The 17,812-nt window shown below is 31.3% G+C and overlaps 1 protein-coding gene across 1 annotated transcript in view; it reads right to left on the reverse strand.

The window, feature by feature from the left end:
• Window positions 1-17,812, reverse strand: part of LOC139899932 (uncharacterized) — a 45,149-nt gene that overhangs the window by 2,487 nt on the left and 24,850 nt on the right. The gene's annotated exons all lie outside the window — the stretch shown is intronic.

Here is a 17,812-nt window from a genome sequence, read left to right on the forward strand (position 1 = left end):
CTGTACATAAAGGTGGATCACAAAATTTCAGTTGTTTCATCCAGAAACGTTTATCAAAATATTCTACGAAATTGAGCACCCTGGTAACTAAACTTAACGTATATATAATTTATACCCTTTGTATAATCATCTTAATAATACACGCAAATCAACGTGTACGCTTCTCAAATAGCATACGTCCGTTAAAAGGCTAGTGCTCTAGCTCAGACGGGGATATCAAGCCCTATGGATCCATATACTACTACTCGCGCCCACCAGTTCTTATAATTGGCAGTTACTAGTTACCAAAGCTAAGGAATTTTCGGTTCAAACTCGGTGTAGAATTTAGTATGTACTTGTATCCATTGCGTTTAAAATAAAGTGCATGTATTCTCAGCCTAAAAATATAGATTGCAAAAGCAATTAAAAAGAGAGCAAATGAAACTCACCTTAGCAGCATATAAGGTCATCCACTGAAATGTGACCGAAATTCGTAATGCAAAATAATCGTAGATCTCAACCTAGAGAACATATGTTGGTCAATACATGTCTAGCAAGCTATGTCAGGTCATAGTGTATCACAATCCTAATGCTCAAGATCGACATACAAAAGTTATCCAAAGTCGTTTCAAAAAGTCAATTTTGACAATAGTTCAACAAAACAAGATGTGCCTTATATAAGGATTCATTTACTCGGTTGGTAATATTCAAAAATCCAATTTATCAATCTTACAAACAAGTTGTTTAAATATTAATTGCAGATTCAAAAGCAATTCCAATTAACGTCAATCATAATTCAGTTGACCATATCTTTTAATTCGTTCATCGAAATTACGCGATTTCTAAATGAAAAGTTATTGATTTTTCGCCAGCTTTCCAAAAACATGTATATCATATACCTTTTACCAGTAATATATGTATTTAATTCGTGATTCATTATAAACTGTTTAACGACAAAATTTAGCATACAAGCATGCATAAATATATATACTCGAGCACTAGACATGGATACACAATTAATATATAAAAGATAAGATATGAATGCTCACGTATCAATATTGTGATTCAATATTGCAGGAAAGTACGTAGACGCAACGGAGATGATAAATACTAGGTTTGACTTGTGAACAATACCCATGAGCATTACCCATAACCTCCATAGCTATAACCCATAGTTTCCTTATCTCTATCCCACTCGAAAACCCATTTTGAAAGTGACACGCTCATAACCTCGTCGTAGTATTTTATGTATAATACTACTACTAATAATAATAAGATTAATAATAATAATATTAATCTTAATAATAATAATAATAATAATAATAATAATGATAATAATAATAATAATAATAATAATAATAATAATAATAATAATAATAATAATAATAATAATAATAATAATAATAATAATAATAATAATAATAATAAATATATATACGGAGATAGAGAGGAGTGAATGAGCAAACAAAACAAAGAATTCGATCGAATTTATAGCACTTGGCCTGTCCCAGCCCTCCATGCGATCACATGGTTTTTGGGCATCATGGCCATACGATCGCATGGCCCTCTGATCCAGCTCACATTCGTTTAACTTCTAGTTTGTCGACATATTTTTATATTAATATATAATTTATATAATTAATTATATATTATATTAAATTCACGTGCATAGTTGACTTGTAATTTTCGTTTCGATAAGTCGTACGTCGTCACTCGAATTATGTCCCGGTTCCGATTTTTCGAACGTCCTTTCGTATACTGAGAAAACTTGTACTTTACGTTTCGTGAATCGTACCTTTGTCAAAATATAGTCTTAAATTATCCATAAACCATATCTCTCAAAGTATATCTTAAACTTTCGAGTGTTTTGGTCATTTACTTCTATAAATCATTATCTCGCTATTTTTTACATATATATAATATATACATTTTCATTTTGAAATAGTGTTTTACTGTAGCAAAGTTTTTTACTGTAGCAAATAGTGATTTTCGAAAACACTGTAGCTTTTCGGGTACTGTAGCAATTCTAAAATACTGTAGCAAATTAGTATTTTACTGGTTCATCTTAAACGTTTTAGTTAACTTATCTAAATATTAATCGAATCAATAATCGAATGTTAATATCGTTTACTAAATAACTTGAAATCATATATATATATATATATATATATATATATATATATATATATATATATATATATATATATATATATTGTTCGTGAATCGTCGAGAATAGTCAAAGAATAATTGATTACATGAATATAGTTCCAAAACTTGAGACTCAACATTACAAACTTTGCTTATCATGTCGAAAACATTAAATCATTTAAAGATAAAGTTTAAATTTGGTCAGAAATTTCCGGGTCGTCACAGTACCTACCCCTTAAAGAAATTTCATCCCAAAATTTGAGTGAGGTCGTCATGGCTAACTATAAAAATGTTTTCATGATGAATATGAGTTGATAATTAGAGTTTTATCACCGTTGAATAATATGGATAAAACAATCCAATTACTCGAAGCGTATGAGAGAAATTATCGTAAAAGAGTGAAATGAGGAAATAGAGATTCGTTTTAACTCTTGACGTAGTAATGATTGATTTTCGGAATTTAAGGAATAGAAAATTTTCATAATCTAAATAAGATTTGATTCTTCGGAATTTAAGGAAATTAAGATTTCCTTTGATTAAATGTGTAATCTGCCTCGATTGCTATGTCTGATATTTCGCTATAAATTGACCTCTTCCGTTTCATTTATTTTCACCACTCCTATAATCTTCTCCCTTATTTCATACTTCCAAAAGATTGTGAAAATGCTTCATCCAGTTCTGATTATTGATATACTCCTAACTTTCATATCTGTCATTCTTCTTTTTCATCTACCACCAGAGAAAGTTATTTTATTCTACTATTACCTTGGGGTTATAGTGTTTTTCATTCTCTTATGTCTTTATATTGCTATACGCATTGATATACACGGTTCGTAGTTTCGGGGTTGTTATCGGGCTTTATATTTTCCATTATATTTCGGAGATTCTTGCTTTCATTTTCTCTTCCCAACCTTAAGTCAAGCAAATAATGGTCCAGAATTCGTAGGTATGAAGTTTCAGATGAACATAACTAATGTATGAAGTTTCAGATGAACATAACTAATGTTCTAAGAAAGAAATGGTAATAGCACGATCTTGATTTGTTAAATTACCAGAATTCACGAAAAAGACCGAATCATCAAGAAAAATATTTTCTTGATATTTTTAGAGATTATATAGAATGAAAGAGTTATGTAACATGGTTCATGATGAGGGTATGATCTGTGAACCTTTATCACGTTCCATTAGAAACTCAGCATGACTTACTGTAATATAATCATGTTGATCAGGTGTCATTATATTATACTAACTCATGCTTCAGTTCCCAAACACTACTTCAAAAACATTATGATGTTAAAGCGAAGGGGTATAAAATACTATTAATTTTTACTACAAAATACTATTAAATACGATGCAATTTTACATAAGTTATTTATTTATTTATAGAATGGAAATACCTAAACCTTGCTACAACACTTATAGGCAGTGTACCTAATCGTACAGTAGTGTAGTTTTTAGTAAGTCTGGTTCGTTCCACAGGGAGCTAGCCAAGTTTAATGCTATATTTTTAAAACTATATTTGTATAAATATATATATATATATATATATATATATATATATATATATATATATATATATATAAATAAGTAGTTTTATTATAAAAAAGGGGGTTTTTACCGTTTAATGACCGGTTTGTCGATTTTAAAACTTTAGTCGCAGTTAAAACCTAATGTAAAATATTAAAAATATAAAAGACTTAATTTAAAGCGTAAAGTAAATAACAATAATGAAATTGCGATAAATAAAATGACGATAATTAAAAGTGCAATTAAATATAAAATAAAGGAATTATGCTTATTTAAACTTCCGTAATCATGATGTTTGACGTGTTGATTTTAGTTTATTACCATGGGTTAATTGTCCTTTGTCCTGGATTATTCAATATGCCAGTCTGGTTTTTGTCCATAACAGTCCATCAGTCATAAATATAAAGTGCGAGTGTCCTCGTCAAATTATTCTTATATCCGAAGTCAAATATTCCAACTAATTGGGGACTTAAACTATAATTACACCAAGTGTCCTTGTATGTAATTCACCCCTGTTTTAATAAGTCCATTAACTATTAATTCATTCCCGTGTCTGGTTAAATGAACGATTATTAGTACTTATAAATATCCCGCCCATCGTGTCCGATCGAGTGTATGTGGTTATTTATAGGTACGTCCAATTGTAAATATTTATATTAAATTAACGAACTATCATTCAATTAAACAAATATAAAGCCCATTAATAGCCCATAGTCTAATTTCCACAAGTGTCGTTCTTTTGTCCAAACCCCAATTATGGTACAAAGTCCAATTACCCCGTCTTAATATTTTAGCCCAACATCATGATTACTCTGGCTTAAATAAGCATAATAATAACTTAGCTACGAGACATTAATTTAAAAAGGTTGAACATAACTTACAATGATTAATAATAGCGTAGTATTACACGGACAGAATTTCGACTTACACCCTTACAACATTCGCTAACATACCCTTATTATTAAAATTAAAATTAAAATTAAAATATATATTTATTTTTACGTAAGAGGAAAGAAGAGAAAAAGATGTGTTTTTGTTCGACTAAAACTGCGAAATTTATAGATGTGGCCTGACAATTGGGGTCATGCGACCGCATGATTTTTCTACTTCCTGGCCATGCGATCGCATGGCCTGGGATTCCAGCTCACATACGTTTGTCACCTAGTTTGCCGACGGTTTTTAATTTAAAATATAATATATATATAATTTTAAGAATTATTTATATATTATATTATATTTATGTGCATAGCTGACTTGTAATTTTTAGTCCGTTGCGTCGAGCGTTGAGAGTTGACTCTAGTCCCGGTTCCAAATTTTCGAACGTCCTTGCGTACAATTTAATATCTTGTACTTTGCGTTTTGCGTCTTGTATTCTTGTAATTTTGAGACGTTTCTCATCAATAATTTGAACCACTTTGATTGTACTTTGTACTTTTTATCTTTTTGGTCATTTGCGTCTTCAAATCGTCGAATCTGTCTTTTGTCTTCACCTTTTATTATTTAAACGAATATCACTTGTAAATAGAACAATTGCAACTAAAAGCTTGTCTTTCTTGAGGGATAATGCTATGAAATATATGTTCGTTTTTAGCATTATCAAATATTCCCACACTTGAGCGTTGCTTGTCCTCAAGAAATATAGTCTTGAATTAAAAATACAAGAATCACTTCTTTATTCTTCACACTTTGTACATCAGTAATTTTAATACGGCGGTATGAACAATGGTAGTAACGATGTAGTTTACAGTCTCACATGAGTATAAAAATTTAGATCCTTTAGGAAATTGGATCTTTATGAAAACATTTGATCTTTTGAAAATTAAATCTAGCTTTTAACCTAGATAAGTTTTTCGGAATAACCCTTCACCGATGTTTGCAAATTGTTTTTGTGGGTTTGGTGGGTTTCAGATTTGAAAATTTTAGCTCAAAACTTGCGGTTTTGTGTCACCCACTTGCTAACCTTGTATTGGGAAAGCAACACGTCCAGTATACTTGCTCCGTATATTACCTTTCGGTAAACTACCGTCCGGTTGTAAAGGAAAGCGTTGAACAAGCAACTGTTAAGGCAATGTCCCGTGACATGCTTTTAATTATGGTCTATATCGTGTCGGATGCAATTACTATCCTTTGTTGGAGCAATAGTAAAGCTCACCCTATAGTTTTTTCGGTCTGGCACAAGGTCCTGTCTTTGACCATGCTATGCAACCACCGTTCTTACGGTTGACACCCGATTTGGTTCAGGTGACCTAATGAATTCCAGGTGAATTCCTAGGATTTTACGTTCAATGGTAATGAACGCATTAAAAATGGGTTTTCAGAAAACAAATCGGTTTGTAGTTTGATCAAAATATTTTCTCGTTCAAGCTCGAGTTTAGATATCATCGAATTCCATGAGTTTGTAATTCTCAATCTTTAAAAATCAATCTCAAGGATTGAGTAATATCAGTCTTAAAAGCGGATTTTTGATCTTTAAGGAGATTATCCTTTCTGGAGATCTGATTCATTAGTCTTATCAAGCTAATTTTCACGGCGCCCTCCCCATTTTACGAGACAGATCCTCTCATGGTTAGGATAAGTCTGACCACTTGGCGACCCTGTTTGATGCTGAGGTCCGTGGATTTCCAGCTGATTTTCGAGAAAACTTTTCAAGGTTTTTCGTAGACTCTACAACTGGCCTGGACGACAACTTCCTGACCTAAATCAAGAAGCGCGTTTCTTTTTCAGAAGACTTTACTTCCTTTTAATGATGAAATTGATTCATCGTGTAGATCTATTTTTCTTTCAAATATATTACAATTTACCGGGTAAAACGGTTAATTTTGTCCAAAACAAAAGTATCTTCAATTATTTGTACAAAAATATGTGATATATGTTTTAAATAACTTGGTAAATTTTCCCACACTTGGCTTTTATTTTCCTTTCTTTGCCTTTTTATTGTCCTCTATTCCATTTTAAATGAATTCTAACATTTTGGGTTGTTTCTCAATTTATGTCCTTTTCGAGGTAACAATAATTTCGGTATTAACACCTAGTTTTATTGTTCATAAATATGTATAAACATGATTTTGAATTCATTTATTTGAAAATTTTAAAAAATTTTACTAGAATTGGGTAGTCAGTATATAAGACTAGGGCTGTTCTTTATTATCAGAGAGCACTAGATTCTAATACAACTACTGCATTACTAGTATTTTTAATGATAACCAAGTGTATAAGTTAAAAAATTTTAAAAATTCGAAAGAATTTAACCCCTTCCCACACTTATGATCTTGCAATGCCCTCATTTGCAAGAAATCAGTAACAATTTAAATTATTGAGGGTGATTAGCGTAGAAAAATGATTAAATTTTACCAAAGTTTCCAAACATATTGGCGTTTGTTTGTTGAATGATAAATGGTGCACATCATTTGTTCATTCCGTCTTGTTGTTACATCACATTTGTTTTTCATTTTGTCGTTAAAATTAGTAGCTTTTGCTGAACTTAATGCCAGTCTTTGAAAATGCGCTGTTTTACCCTGTTGTGTACAATTGACAACATACATACAAATAATAAAATGCATGGTAATTTGAAATGGGACTTAACATCCCACTTTCAAATCAAATATGAAATATTAGTACAAAATAATAAAAATGTTAAAACTTACATAAAAGTATCACAATATAATATGTTTAAACATAAATAAATAAAAATAATAAAAAGATAAAAATCATAGAAATAACCAACGGAACTATATCAATCTGGATAGGGGTTCCAGTTCATGTCGTCGGGCGGGTTCCATGGTTGGTTATAGGTGTACTGATATGCCTGGTTAGGGTCGTAGAGAGTAAATGGTGGTCGCATATCGGGCTGGTGTGGAGGATAGTAAGCAGGTCGGTTCAGTACGTAGTGATCCTGAGGTGATAGCTGGCTCATGATCTGATGCTGATGATAATTCCATCTATCATGCTTTCGTTGCCTGGAATTCTCGTACTCATTCCAGGCTTGCCACTGCTCGTATCGACTATGTCTATCCTGGTTTGTCATTTCTACCTCATCTATACGCTGGTAGACGTCAGTCATAGCCTCCCTAATGACATCCCTAATGTCATCTGCTTCCTCCATTTCCTCATCTGAACCTCTCTCTACCTGTGGATGACGACCAACATATGGTACTGCCTGATTGCGTCTGCTCTTCAATACCTTAGCACCCTGATAGACCTTCAATCCTAAAGTATCATCCTATTCCCTACATACCATAAGTGGACCCCCTTGATCCCTATCTACACCCAAATACTCTCCAATGAGAGTAACAAAAATACCTCCTCCTATTATTCCCCCTTCATGTATTCCGGCTACCACTTTGAACAGATAAAAACCAACACAGTAGGGAATATTAACAAAGCTTCTATTGTTTCGAATACACTTAAGGTAAAATAAGTCATGTAAGGTCATCTTCTCCTTATTTTTACCTCTTTGTGTAATCGAATTAGCTAAAAATCTATGTATAATACGTAGCTCTGCTTTGTTAATATCTAAGTAGGAGTGTCTTCCTCCTAGCGAAAAAACATTATAATTTGACATACGCCTCCAGACGGCATTCGCGTCAAAATTCCTATCTACCCTTTCACCATGATAAATCAAATTCATACAATCAGGTAGTAGTAATTCACTAGGAGTGTAAATCTGTAAAGCCCTGACCATGTCCAGCATGGACATCCTGTACATCCTACGGCCAAGTATAAATCTAAGAAAACTTCTATCATCTAATCTATCTACATCTGCATTTAACGCTATAGTACTCATAAGCTCAACACACCATTCCTTATATACAGGCCTACGAATGGTGAATAAACGTTCCTAATCGGGAAAAGAAGAGCTGCCATACCTTTGGATCAGATGCAGTCTAACTGAGTTAACTAGTTGGACCCTTTCCAAAGGCTCCCAATCAATTACCCTCGGCACTTCTACATTTTTCGTTACCAGTTTGAATTTGTTACTTTGATATGTCGGGTAATCTCTCCAACTTCGATCAAATCTTAGATTGGGATGCAACTGTACTTCATGAATCGTTGGGTGTTCTACAATCGGATGAATCGGAAAAATTACGTAGGCATTAATATATTCTTGTTACGGATCATAATATGGTACGTGTTGATTAGGTTGTTGTTGTTGTTCCTGTTGTTGCTCTGTTCATATTGCATTTCTGGTTCAGGTTCTGGAGCAGGTTGTCTAGATGATGATGATGCACCATCAGTATCAGTAAATCTCTGCAAAACAAATTAAACACAAAATTTGTGCATCCAAATATGCATTAGTGTTAGCAAAATAACAAATTATCACAATTACAATAACATGTTTAATCAAAATTAAACTTATACACATTTCACAATTTTAACAATTCTACTCTTTTTCAAATAAGCATTTATGAAAATGTTTACAAAGTTCATAAGCATTTAACTCAAATAACATGTTAAAATAACCATTACTAGCAATTAAACAAGTTTCAAATGGCATTTACATCAATTTAATCTAGTTCATGAATTTTATACCTAAAAAGTCCACTTTAATTCTCAAAAATCATGTTTAGGATCAAAGTTTGGATCATTTAGCTACCTAAACATGTTACACTACTTAATTTAGCAATAATTCATGAAAAAAATCGGCCATAACCTGTTTATATCAAAAAGCCCCAAATTGTTCAAGAACACAAACCCTAGATTTCTAAAATTTTTGAAGTTTTTGGCTTCAAATCATGTTAAATAGCGTCAATCTAGGTTATACATGCATAATATACTAACAATTTAACTCTAATTACACTGGAAATTAACAAAATCAAATTAGGAAAATTATAGCTCAAGAACACTAAAAATCAAATTTAAAGAGGTTTAGGGGTGAAATCTTTAACTTCTTTGAAAAGCTTCTGAACAATTTCATAATTAGAGCGGATTATAGCAAGAAATTTGGTTGATTTTGGTTAAAAATTGCGAATTTTGAGTGTATTTTGGAGTATGTTCGTGTGTTGTGTGTGTGTTTGTGGAAGAGACAGAACAGCTCACTGGTATTTGTTCCTGACCAGTTTTCCTCCTCCATGCGATCGCATGGAAATTAAGGCAAAACCCCATGCGATCGCATGGGGTCCTTTTTTTTTATATATATATATATAAAAACCATTCCTAATAAAACATATAATTAATTAAAAATTAAAATTTTGTTTCTTTTAGGATGAGGGCGTTTCGGATCGTTGTCCTAGTTCGTCCCTCGACAAAATTTTAAAAATTTGTCACGTTTTAAGCGTTGTTTTAAAAGCAAAGATTTTTGAGTTTTTTTTTTTAATATTTTTGGCATACTTTAATTCAATAAGATTAAAAATAATGATAATAAAAATTCTCGTCCCTCCCTTGGGTAAAGCAATTTCGGTTCAACGACCTATTTTTCAACTCACGACGAATTTTAAAAATCACATTTTTAACTTAATGAAATAAAGTAAATTTTTGTTTTTAAATTCACACCAGACATAAATTTAAAATGCATAAAATTAAAAATTCATATTATTAAAATTAAAAATTCACACCAAACTTATATTATATTTTTGTTTTTATACATACAAACTTATATTAAAAATATTATTTTTTCAAATATTTACAAATTTAAATATATTGATTTTAAAAAGTTTACAATATTAATTTAATATTTATATATTAATTTTAAAAACATGGTAAAAATTAAAATTAAAAATCTTTTTGGTCTTTTATCCCACTTTATTCAATCAAATATTATCAAAAATATACGCCCCTCTTTTTGGTAAAGTAATTTCGGCTATATTACCTAGTTTTACTCCTGACGAATTTTTGAAATATTTTGGGTTGATTGATTAAAGATATTTATACCTTAAGAATAAACGGTAAATTTCGCAGTGATGTAATAAATTTTTGTATGATATCAATAATTTCGGTTACGCATACCTAATTTTATTTAATACCAATTTAATACTTTATAGTGAACGATTCAGCGTTTATTATCAAAAGGTTAAAAGCAATAAAAATAAAAATAAAAACTGTACATACTTACCTATGAGAAAGAATTCTCAGAGACCTGCTTTAGCCGACTCATAGGAGAGTCGTGTGATTTGGTTCTCCATAGCTACATAAGCGTAACCTCGATTCTTCAATATCTTTTCTTCTAAACATATAAACGGTCATTCTCTGCATAGAGTAACAAATTCGGTATTTGAATATGTTTGATTATTTGAACATTTACCTTCATGTGACCATTTTCCGCATTTATAACATCTTTCAAGGTGTCGTGCTCTTTTTTTTTTGCGGATTTTAATTTTCCTTTTCCAAAATGTATCTTATGATGATCTTTCCTGAGTTCTTTTCTTACTCCGTCCATTTTGCTTCTTATGAATGATACCAGTTCACTCGGAAGGGTGTCATTATTACGTTTAGTAATCATAGCGTGTAGCATTAGTCCATGGTTCAGATCAAAGGAATTCTTCATCTCGTAAAACCTAAAAAAAATAAAAATTCAGAATGGAGGGAGAAGACTAGTTCTTTAGGGTCTGCTAGGGAAAGACCATTCGGATTCCATTCTCGAGAACTACACGAAAACAGAATATCTAACTCTAACAGAAATATATATTACCCTAAAAAGATTCGAACCTTCCCACACTTAGTTAGCTGTGGTGTCGAAATTGTGATTAACATCATCTTCAACTTCCATTGGACTATCTATGTAATGTTTAACTCCGTGACCATTAACTTTAAATTCAATCCCATTTGAATTTATTAACTCTATTGTTCCATATGGAAAAACTCTTTTGACTATGAATGGTCCAGACCATCTTGATTTCAATTTTCCAGGAAATAGCTTGAATCGTGAATTGAAAAGAAGAACTCTGTCTCCTTCTTTAAATTCTTTTGAACTTCTGATTCTTTTATCATGCCATTTCTTCGTTCTTACTTTATAGATTAACGAATTTTCATATGCTTCATGTCTTAATTCTTCTAATTCGTTTAATTGACTTAACCGTAGACGTCCGGCTTCATGTAAATCAAGATTACATGTCTTCAAAGCCCAAAATGCTTTGTGCTCAATTTCTACTGGAAGATGACATGCTTTTTTGTAAACGAGTTTAAAAGGTGTGGTTCCAATTGGAGTTTTGTAGGCTGTTCTAAAAGCCCAGAGTGCATCCTCCAATTTCATGGACCATTCCTTCGGATTTGATCCTACGGTTTTCTCTAGAATACGTTTTAAAGCTCGGTTGGTATTTTCAACTTGTCCACTTGTTTGTGGATGATAAGCGGTTGAGATTTTATGAGTTACTCCATATCTTTTGAGAACTTTCTCAAGTTGATTGTTACAAAAATTAGTACCCCGATCACTTATTAAAGCTTTCGGTGTTCCAAACCTAGCAAAAAGACGTTTTAAAAAGTTGACTACAACTCGTGCATCGTTAGTCGGGAGAGCTTGTGCTTCCGTCCATTTAGATACATAATCAATGGCAACGAGAATGTAGAGATTATTATGAGATTTTGGAAATGGACCCATAAAGTCAATACCACAAATGTCAAATACTTCACATACTTGAATGACATTTTGCGGCATTTCATCATGTTGACTTATTTTTCCAGACCTTTGACATGCATCACAGGATTTGCAAAGAAGGTGTGCGTCTTTGAAAATTGTAGGCCAATAGAATTCAGCATCGTAAACTTTTCTTGCTGTTAGTTGAGGCCCATAATGCCCTCCTGTTGGTCCTGTGTAACAATGGTTTAAGATTTGACTGGCTTCATCTCTGAATACACATTGGCGTATTATTCCATCAGGACAACTTTTAAACAAATGTGGATCTTCCCAGAAATAGTGTTTTATATCACTAAAGAATTTCTTTCGTTTTTGGTACGACAATCCTTTTTCAAGGAATCCACATACTAAGTAGTTTGTATAGTCTGTAAACCATGGAATTTCATTATAATCGATCTTCAATAAATATTAATCAGGAAAGTTGTCTTGTATGGCTGGTTCATTCAGAACTTCTAATTCAGGATTTTCAAGACGAGAAAGATGATCAGCGGCGAGATTTTCTGCTCCCTTTTTATCTCGGATTTCAATATCGAACTCTTGTAAGAGTAAGATCCAACGGATTAATCTTGGTTTGGCATCTTGTTTTGAAAATAGGTATCTAAGAGCAGAATGGTCGGTATAGACCACAGTTTTAGCTAGAACGAAATATGAACAAAATTTGTCAAAAGCAAAGACAATAGCAAGGAGTTCTTTTTCAGTAGTTATGTAATTCGTTTGTGCTCCTTGTAACGTCTTACTAGCGTAATAAATATGTTGAAATCGTTTTTCAATCCTCTGTCCTAAAACGGCTCCCATTGCAAAATCACTTGCATCGCACATGAGTTCAAACGGTAGATTCCAATTTGGAGTTGTCATGATCGGCGCATTAGTGAGTTTTTCTTTAAGAATATTAAAAGATTTGATGCATTCATCTGAAAAGATGAATGGTGCATCCTTTTCTAGGAGTTTATTCATAGGAGTGGCAATTTTAGAAAAATCTTTTATGAAACGTCGGTAAAAACCGGCATGCCCTAGAAAAATCCTAACTCCTCTAACATTGGTGGGATGTGGAAGTTTAGCAATTACATCTACTTTAGCTCTATCCACTTCAATTCCTTCCTTTGAAATTTTATGACCAAGAACGATGCCTTCTTTAACCATGAAATGGCATTTCTCCCAATTAAGAACTAGATTTGATTGTTCGCATCTAATAAGCATTCGTTCAAGATTAACTATACATATTTCAAAAGTATCACCGAAGACTGAAAAGTCATCCATGAAAACTTCCATGCATTCTGTCATGACCCGAAAAAATTTCGACTAATTTTAAACCAAACTCTCGATACGATATTGTATTTTTTGACACGATAAGCAACGTCTGTAAAGTTGAGTCTCAAAACTTTTGAACTGTTTCATATATTCAATTGACCTTCGACCATTCTCGACGATTCACGAACTATTATTTGTAAATAAATGTGTATACATATAAAAATAAATATAAATATATGTATAGTGTATATTAAATATAATGATTTAATGATTGTAATACTCGTTGGACGTTTCGATTATTATTTAGAGAAGTTTAATTCGAACTTATAGGATTTTAAAATAAACGGTGATCCGAAAGTGAGTTCTATAAATTTTAGGCTTATTAAAAATGTATTTAGGAACTATTTGTTAAGTTTTAACACTTTTTATATTTTACCCATAAATGAGAGAGACAGTTGAGGTAAATTTTATTTAATAAATTAATGATTGAATTTTATACCATAATGACCAAAATAAATAAAGATAATTACTGTGAAAGTTTGGGATTTTTCTGAAGACTTTTATCCGCCACTGATTTCAAATAGTGGACGATACACAGTCCGTGAAAACTGTCGGTAAGAAGAATCCAACTTATGAGGCTGCTACGCTGTGTCACTTATAATTCAAATGATTGTTGCTTTATATTATTATTATTATATTATAATTATTACTGTGTATATTTTGGTTTATTCACAATATAACGGAGTATATAGATATAAATATCCAAGTTATATATACATTATATCAATGCATACAGAGTTAAGGAATCACATAAACACACATACATTAACCATCTATCAAACCCATCACTTTATCTTCTCTACTTTTAAATTTGCTCAATCAATTCACTACCATCAAAACTCGAAACTATCGAACACCATCAAGACCCTATCAAATTGTCGAACACCCATCCTCCACCTTCACCCTACCACCGTCTTCATCCGTCACTTTTTTTATTCGGTTAAAGCTTCATCACAACCATCATCACCAAAAGAGTCACTATGCTACTACTACTGTTACTTTTACGCCACCACTCACCTTCTTGATTACTCATAAACGACTAAATCACAACCACCACGAACCCACCACTATTACCATTACATTTTATTTTCCTTTGTTTATTGTTCCTGTCCAACGAACCACCGAGACAACCCTCATCATCTCATTTACTATGTTTTTGTATGTATCCAACCATAACCCACAACATACATGCTTTGCTCGGCATCTTCCCCTTTCTGTTATTCTGATACAGTAAACGAGGAAAACAATGAAAGTAATGGAGCTACAGTAATGTTGCCAACACATTACACGATCCGTTTAAGTTATAAACGATACGCGTAAATGATTGATAGTGCTCCAAATGAACATATATTTAGTAGCAATATCCTCCCAATATGTAAATTATTTAGTTGTAATTGTCCTATTGTAAGTTGTAATCGTTTATATTAAATAAGTGCGAAGACAAAAGGCGAAAATGACGATTTGAAGACGCAAATGACCAAAAAGCTCAAATGTACAAGATACAATCCAAGTGGTTCAATTTATTGATTAGAAACGTCTAAAAATGACAAGCGTACAAGTTGCGGAACGCAAAGTACAAGATATTAAATTATACGAAAGGACGTTCGAAAATCCAGAACCGGGACCTGAGCCAACTATCAACGCCCGACGCAACGGACTAAAAATTATGAGTCTACTATGCACAAGAATATAATATAATATTTAAATAATTATATAAATTATTTATATATTATATATTATATTAAATAAAACGTCGACTAGCTAGCAAACAAAGCAATTGGGCATGGCCAGAATGGCCATGCGATCGCATGAGATTAACACTGAGAACCCATGCGATCGCATGGGCCTCAGGATCAGACCACATCTATAAAAGGCAACGAGTTTTGGCCAGAAAAAGAACACACCATCCACAATAATAATACTCCCTCTGTAATATATATATATATATATATATATATATATATATATATATATATATATATATATATATATATATATATATATATATATATATATATATTATATTTGTATATATATAATATATATTAGTTTAGTTTTATATTAGATTAGTTTGGGTTATGTAAAGGTTATTTTACTGGTTTTAAAGTCGAAGTTCTGTCTGTGTAAAGCTACGCGATAAATACTCAATGTAAGTTATGTTCTCCTTTTTAATTTAATGTCTCGTAGCTAAATTATTATTATGCTTATTTAAGACGAAGTAATCATGATGTTGGGCTAAAAATATTAAAATTGGGTAATTGGGCTTTGTACCATAATTGGGGTTTGGACAAAAGAACGACACTTGTGGAAATTAAACTATGGACTATTAATGGGCTTTATATTTGTTTAACTAAATGATAGTTTGTTAATTTTAATATAAAGATTTACAATTGGACGTACCTATAAATAACCACATACACTCGATCGGACACGATGGGCAGGATATTTATATGTACGAATAATCGTTCATTTAACCGGACACGGGAATGGATTAATAGTCTATGGAATTATTAAAATAGGGGTGAAATTATGTACAAGGACACTTGGCATAATTGATAACAAAGTATTAAAACCTTGGGTTACACGCAGTCGATAATCTGGTGTAATTATTAAACAAAGTATTAAAACCTTGTTACAGTTTAAGTCCCCAATTAGTTGGAATATTTGACTTTAGATATAAGGATAATTTGACGAGGACACTCGCACTTTATATTTATGACTGATGGACTGTTATGGACAAAAACCAGACGGGCATATAAAATAATTCAGAACAAAGGACAATTAACCCATGAGAATAAACTAAAATCAACATGTCAAACATCATGATTACGGAAGTTTAAATAAGCATAATATTTTTATTTCATATTTCATCGTACCTTTATTTACTGTCATTTTAATTACTGCAATTTACTTTATCGCAATTTAAATTCTGTCATTTATATTATCGTCATTCATCTTTACGCTTAAAATATAAAATCGACAAACCGATCATTAAACGGTAAAAAGCCCCTTTTATAATAATATTACTATATATAATTAAATATATTTTATATAAATATAGTTGTTAAAAATATAGCGTTAAACTCAGCTATCTCCCTGTGGAATGAACCGGACTTACTAAAAACTACACTACTCTACGATTAGGTACACTGCCTATAAGTGTTGTAGCAAGGTTTAAGTATATCCCATCTATATAAATAAATAAAATTTGTGTAAATTGTATCGTATTTCGTAGTAAAATATAATATTATTTCGTACACCTCCGCTCGAACATCAAGTTTTTGGCGCCGCTGCCGGGGACTCGGCAAAACGCTATATTTTTAATATATATTTGTATAAATATATTTATTTATCATTTTTAGAAGAAAATATAAAAAAAAATCTATATATTTTTAAAAGTTGTTAAATATATATAAAGTTAAAAAGTATTTTTAGTTTAGTTTTTAAAATTAAATTTTTATTTAAGTTATATTTGTATTTTATTTAATATAAAAATAGAAAAAAAATATAAATATAAAAATCAATCGGGCCGAGAACTGTAGCAGTCCAATTTCTGAACCGGATCCGAGGCTCATGCGATCGCATGAGATTTTAATTATCAAACTATGCGATCGCATGGCTTGATTTGACCCGCCTGATACATCTGCCGACAGAAATTAGGGTTTTTAAATAATAATAATTATTAATATAAACCTAATTAGGGTTTTAATTATATATTAATTAATTTTAGTTTTATTAATTTGTATTATTTTGTTTAATTAGTTTTATAAATTATAAAATTAATACTTTTATAAAATAAATAATATAAAAATAATATTTTTATAAAAATTGTACTTTTTATAACTTTAAGTTTATTTTTTTATATTTTGTATCTTTTTAATTGTTTTAGCGTAATATTTTTGTTATTTTTAGCTCGTAATTAGTTTTAAGTCATAGTTTTTGCCGTAGTTATTTTTATTTCTTGGTTTTTAGGCTTTGCCGTAAAATCCCTTAAGTGCTTTTTCTTTAGACTAAGATTTAGATGCTTTAGAATTTTGCGACGCCGTTTTTATATTTTAGTACCTTTTTAAGTTATTGCCATTTGGGATATAGTATTTCTTTTAAGCTTTAATATTTTTAGACGCAACTTTTAATTCTTAGTTTTTAGACTTTTAAGTTTCGACGCGCTACGTTCTTTTTATTATTTTTTGACCTTTTATTTTTTTTGACGTTCTTTCGATGCGCTCTTTTTTTCTTTCTTATTTCTCGACGCTCTAGTTTTTAGGACTTAGAATTTTTTTTTCT

The sequence above is a fragment of the Rutidosis leptorrhynchoides genome, chromosome 3, assembly GCF_046630445.1.
Source record: "Rutidosis leptorrhynchoides isolate AG116_Rl617_1_P2 chromosome 3, CSIRO_AGI_Rlap_v1, whole genome shotgun sequence".
In the NCBI taxonomy this organism is placed as follows: domain Eukaryota; kingdom Viridiplantae; phylum Streptophyta; class Magnoliopsida; order Asterales; family Asteraceae; genus Rutidosis; species Rutidosis leptorrhynchoides.